Source organism: Fukomys damarensis, unplaced genomic scaffold, assembly GCF_012274545.1.
Source record: "Fukomys damarensis isolate Sample0158 unplaced genomic scaffold, DMR_v1.0_HiC HiC_scaffold_5, whole genome shotgun sequence".
NCBI classification, from domain to species: Eukaryota; Metazoa; Chordata; class Mammalia; order Rodentia; family Bathyergidae; genus Fukomys; species Fukomys damarensis.
Window position 1 is genome coordinate 31823543 of NW_022900917.1, and position 6594 is coordinate 31830136.

Sequence of the window (6594 nt, forward strand, 5' to 3'; positions counted from 1 at the left end):
TGTTCATTAAGTCTTTTGGTAGGGATCCTAATAGTAATATTAAACAATCCAGAAAACCCTGGGGAATATTTCCAGTGGCTGTAGCCCTATCATGGGTCTTAGTGTCCTCACAACATGGATTCTGGTTTTCCACAGAACTAGAGTTGGTGCTCTTGTGAGAAGCAGTGTCTTAGTTGTCTAGTGACCTAGTATCACAGAAATGTGTTTGACATTCTCTGAAGGAATCATATTTCTGTAAGGGTCTTTCAGCTGGGCATGGTGGCGCATGCCTGTAATCCCAGCACTCGGGAGGCTGAGACAGGAGGATCTCTGTAAGTTTGAGACTAGCCTGGGCTACATAGTGAATTCCAGGTCAGTCTCAACTACATAGTGAGACCCTGTCTCAAAAAAAAGGTGAGGGGGACTTTCATATTCTTCTTTTTTTTTTTTATCTATATCTCCCTTTAATTCTTTTTCATATTCTTCTATGACCAGCTGACTTGTCACAAATAAGGGAATTGGTAGCTTTTCACTACTTTATTTTAAAAACACTGATTCCATTACTGTGGGAGTGGTTTGGGAGAAGTGATACCATCAGACCTTTAGCCAAAACAAAGTTTTTATATAGAAGTGCTTATGTGTATGTACGCACAGGTGGTCTTTTGTTTTCTAAGGTGACTTAATTCTAAATTAGCTAATAAAACAATACTTCTACTTCTTGGAAGGATCAGAGTTTAGATCATCATTCCCACCAAAAACAATAAAAACTGGACAATATATGCTAAAAGCAATTACTCAGAGACATCAGAGGTCTAGCAAGGCAGAATGCTGGGGAAATACAAAAAATGAAGAAGAAATCGAGGTAGACATGCCATGTGGGGCCATGTTTCCATTCAGGTTTCTCCTGATTCTAGAAAAGGTAACTAAGAAGCTGAGAAACTTGGCAGGGTTTTGGACAGCCCTGTTAATTCCAAGCAGGATAAAAGACTGCAAAACCAGTCTCTCCCACACAGTATGTGTGTGTAATTGATCCTTATTTAATATTTTAGCCCCTGAAGACATTATTAGTGTAAACAGGACTGTTCATTTTTATGATTTTGGAAAAGTCCTACCTTAATGTGATGTGAGATTTTTGCATTAAGTTTCTTTCCCATTTTAGTCCCTGGTAACTAACTTCTGGTTCAGCCTTAAACACTATAAAGAGGGGAAATGTACATTATAACAGAGACTACAATTCCAATTAACTTCATGTTATTAGCATTCAACTATTAATATCTGGTACTTTCATACAGATAGCAAGCAGTGACAGTTGAAATTCATAAAAATTATTTTGAAGTCTTGAAATTCCATCAGTGTCTTTTTGTATCTCTTTTTAAGGGTTTGGCGTGTTTATGATATGTTCGGGGGGTTAAATACATCATTATGTAATCCAAGCCTTGATAGCTTGATGTCTATAGCATTGGTAATTGTATGTTGGAATAAACCTGCAAGGTTTTGGTTGTGCTTTTCTCAGCAGGAGTTAACTTGATATATAGGTCTGATTCTTCTGTGGAGAGAAACTACCAGTTTTGCTTTTACTAGTGGTTTTTAAATGGCAAATATTTAAAATAATGGAATTTGCCAATAGAAATTTTGGTAAACAAATTCCCTAAATGTTGATATGGATTGGGAAACAGAAGATGCTATACATTTAGAGATGAAATCTGGTGCTCAGTCACAACCAGTAGGGCCATACAGCCATTCTAGCTTCAAATGTCAATTTGGCAGTAGTCTTATAGATTAAATTCATCATCTCTTAGACTCGTGCTGTAGTTTGGATGTTGAACATCGCCAGAGGCCTCTGTGTTAAAGGCTCGGTCCCTTGCGTGAGGCTCTGTGGTGAGGGACCTCACGGCACATCCTTGGGTTATTATGTCATACCCTTGAGAGATCCCTTCCCTCTTCTCCTTTGCTTTCTAGATATAAGGAAAGCAGTTTTGCTCCACTGTGTGTTCCTACCATGATACGCTGTCTTACCACAGTACTGGAGCTAACTGGTCATAGACTATAGCTTCCAAATTTGTGAGTCAAAATAAATCTTTTCTCTTTATAAGTAGATTAGCTCAGGTATTTTGTTATATCAACAGAAAGCTAACACAACTGGCCTCTTTCATTAAAAGAATGGTTGGAGGTATGTTCCACCACTGCTACATTTGACAACAGGATCTGTGCAAGGAATAGAATTCACAGTGCCTCATGTATGCTGGGCCAGTGTTCTACAACTGCAGAAAAAATGAATTCTGACATATCACCAGAAACCTAGCAGGATTCTTGAGTAATAAGCAGATGGATTGGAAATTGGAAAGGAGTGCTCAGAGCACAGCCATGAGTGCTGCAGAGGCAGGAAGGTGTCCTGGAGGACGTGGATGAAGATGGATTCTTTGAAAGCTTCTGACTTCCACAGATCAGTGTGGAACAGGAGCACTAAGAAGGAGAGATTCTCCATTGAGGCTATACTCTTAATGCAATAAATGGGACACACTGGCGTAAATACTGAGTAGCTTCTCTGGTGTGAAAAACTAAAAGTGTAAATAAGCTTCAAATGGTATAACTGGTAGTGTGGAACAGGAAGAAAATGACTAAAGGGGAAGTGGGAAGGGGAGGGGAAAAGAAATAAGGGAAAAGAAAAATGTGAAAAAACTGGAGACAAAGTCTTCCCTGGGTGAAGGGGGTGAAGGGAGGGCTGGGGAATGGGAGCAAAATAAGAATCAAGACAAATCATATAAAGATACAAGATCCCAATGAAAAATGTAACTACTGTTTTCTTTAAATGTACCAATAAACTTAGTGGGGGGAAAAAAGGAGAGACTCTCTCCACAGGTAGTACACAAAAAAATGTACAAAAGTGCACCCAGAAAACCTGCACATGGTGCTCAAAAATGTCCAAAGAAAACAGGCACTGAGAAAACTTAGTTGCAACAAGGAAAAGCAAAAGAAAGCAAGAAAAAGAAGAAAAGCCAATCATGCAGAAAATCCAGGCACCTACATGCAACACAGCAAAGTTCTAGAAGCCTTCCTTAACCAAAGAGAAACTTTTGTAGGCCAGGCACTCAAGACCAAGACTGCGTATTGATCTGAGTGTGACCCACCATACGTTAAATGAGTAGGCTGGCTGCACAGATCCAAAGGGCATACGGTTCAAACGGAAAAGCTCACAGGCTCACTTGGACTTGTCTCACTGGATTCAAAACTGACTTCCCACTTGTGGGTTTTTCTAGACATAAAAGGAGAAGACTGCCTTGGTGTATTTCCTCTGGAAACACTTTGACTCAGATCGTGTTCTTGAAGATATTGATCTAAGATGTTACATCCTTGATGGACTTGTGGATGAAAGGATTCAGAAGGTGACATTTCAGAAGGTTCAGGAACACTGTCAAGACAGCCTGCTTGCCAGTCCAGGAAAACATGGTCAGATGCCAGAACAATCATTCAGAATATTGGCTATCAGTCAGGTATATCCTGCCACTTACTTTCACAACTGCCCTGAAACATTGAAGAAAGGAGTTTCTCCAGGAAAAAAGCTGTTCTTCAGAATTCTGTGGAATGATGGGTAGCCTGCAGTTGCAACTACAGGAGGTGAAGTTCTTGAGGTGTCCTGACTGGAGAACAGAGCAGTGGCACGCAACTTGCCTTAACTTGAGATCCTGGATCTTCAAACTGCTAGTGGCAGGGTCCACATTTTACACTTTTGTATTACCCACAGTGCTGGCTTATAGGAAGTGCCTGATTAATGTCAAAGTGAAGGGGAGTAGTAGTAGTGTAACAAGGATTTAGCCCTAAAACTTCATGGCTTTGGGTGTGTTCATTCATCTTTTGTATACTTACCTCTGTTTGTAAAAGACCTTCTTTTCAGGATTGTTTAAATGATTAAATAATTATCATGTCAAAAAGATCAAATTAATTTATTTTGTTTTTCTTCACATGTAAGAGTCTTTTAAATAAGTATTCTTTTTTTTTAGACAGAGTCTCACTATGTAGTTCAGGCTAGTCCTTTTTTTTCTTCTCATTGAGTTTATTGGTACCTTTTAGGTATACAGTACAGTTACATTCATCATTGGGATCTTGTACCTTTACGTGACAGATCTTGGTTCTCATTTTTTCCCCGTACCCCTTCCTAGGCTAGTCTTGAGCTCATTATGTAACCCGCTCGTTATGTAACCCAGGCTGGCCTCAAATTCTCGGAGATCCTCCTGTCTCAGCCTCCTGAGTGCTGGGATTATAGGTGTGCGCCATGTCAGTTCTAGTTTTTAAATTATGATTCTATTTACTTCTTCCAAATGTAATCAAAACTTGAGCAATGAGACATCTGTGTCACAGCTTTCATTTCCTAATTTATGACAGATTTGACTCATGTTGTTCAAGTAATTTCCTTTTCATTACAGAGATTAACTTCTCCTGAGTATAAACCACCAGCATTATTATGCCAGGGCAAAGATTCAGAAGTAATGTTCTTCACAAAAATTTAGGGTTTTTTAATTTGTCTCTTTTTAAATTTTTAATTGTTATTATGTGTTTGCAGTACATAGTGACTACATTCATTGTAGGAAATTGGTACATGTATATAACACATCTCAGTTCTTTTCCCCCCTTCTCTCCACCCCCCTTTTATTTTTCCAACATCAGATTCATTTATTTATAAGTCCTCATAAAGTTGATTATCACATATACAAATGAGTAATCAGGCTAATAGGTAAAAAAACATATAAAACATATAAGACAATCGTAGTAAATCAGGATACACTTTCAGATACATTGTCCATGCTGATTCACAATTTGTTTTTCTCTGTCTTTTTCTGTTATCTGTCTCTTATTTTGCACTTTACTCATCTATCGAGTTTTTCATACAAGAGAAACCAAAGATATTTAAGCTTGTGGTGTCTGTGATTTGCTTAACTTAAAATTATGATCTCAAGGTGCATCCATTTTCCTATACGTGACTCAGGTTTATCTTTCTTTATGACACAAGAGTAGTACTCCACTCAATATAAATACCACATTTTTTTACCCATTCGTTTGTTGGTGGACATATCTGTTTCCGAGAGTTGTCTGTTATGAATTGTGCTGCTGTAAACATGGGTATCTATACATCGCTGTAATATGTCTTTAACTCTTTTGAGAAGATACCTAGAAGGCGAAAACCTAGGTCAAATTGAATTTCTATGTTTAATTTCCTGAGAAGTCGCCATACTGATTTCCATAGTGCTTATAGCCACTTTATACTCCCTACAACAGTGGAGAACGGTTCCTTTCCCTACACAGCCTCACCAACATTTGTTATTTCTTGATTTCTTGGTGACACCCATTCTTTCTTTAGTGAGATGGAATCTCAGTGTGATTTTATTCAGAGATGTAGTTTCAAAAGGAGAAACAGAAGATGCTCCCACAGTTTGAAAAAAAAATCTCTTCTAAAATATATATTATTACTGGTGATTATCACACTTTATCACACAGGACCACAATTAACAAAATCCACAAGTATTTGTGAAGGTTACTTAACCAATACAGCATAATTTAGATACAGCCATAGGGTATACGAATAATATTTTCTGAATTCATGTGTTTCTCCTTTTAAACATAAAAGAAGAAATGGTTTCACAGGAGTTACATGTTAAAATATGCTCCCTTGCCATGTAATTGAAGTTTAAAGTTCTTTGTGCTGCAGTAGTATTTCCCCAGGTATACCCTGTTTCTGGCACCCTATGGCACAGATTTTGGTGTAGTTCATATCAAGCTTCCCAGTTTGTTTAATAAGTAAGTATTACAACTGGATGCATAATTTTTTAGATTGAGAACAAGCACATCTGGGTGATTCTCGATGATAAGGCTAATCAGAAATTTGATCCTGGCTCCAAGAGGTTCCTGTAGTAATCAGATCCTATTCTCCGTGGGCGATTTTATTATCTCTAATCAGCCTAGCTTTCACACGCAGAGGGTAGGTTCTGTGTCCAATTGGAAGCCCCCAGAGCTTTAACTGCGTTTCTGATCGTCAGGTCCACAGCTCGGTTACCTGCCAACCAGACTGCACTTCCTCACTGGTAGGTTCTGTGTCCAATTGGAAGCCCCCAGAGCTTTAACTGCGTTTCTGATCGTCAGGTCCACAGCTCGGTTACCTGCCAACCAGACTGCACTTCCTCAGCCAGTATCAGTCAGGGTTGGGACCAAAATGCTTGAGAAAGGTTGGGGGTAAAATGGGTTTCTGTGGGAAATTTTTACAGAGAGTCTGCAGAAATGCAGGAACCAGGATTACTGTGTGTGATTCCAAAGAGGATGCCAGGCTCCAGACACAGCAGACGGCTCCTGGGGCCCCACTCTGAGCCATCATGCCCTCTTTATTAAGCTCCTCCTCCATTCCAGGCACTGGGATCAGAACTGCTCATTATCTCACTTGGACCTCTTGGTGACACTCTGAGGAGTGTGTTATCACCTGTTTGCCTGAAGCCACCAAGCTTGTGATCCCTCACCCAGCTTTCTGGTCCCTTGTGTATTTTGTCATATTCTTTCTTTTTAGTACTTTTCAGCCCACTGTCTGCGTCTGCTCTCTCTCTCTCTCTCTCTCTCTCTCTCTTGAGCCTGTCC

General features: G+C 39.4%; 1 protein-coding gene and 1 pseudogene across 2 annotated transcripts in view; both read left to right on the forward strand.

Annotated features, from left to right (window-relative positions):
• Positions 1–6594, forward strand: part of Znf704 (zinc finger protein 704) — a 145032-nt gene that overhangs the window by 56698 nt on the left and 81740 nt on the right. The window lies entirely within an intron of this gene.
• Positions 2802–3852, forward strand: LOC104870582 (annotated as a pseudogene).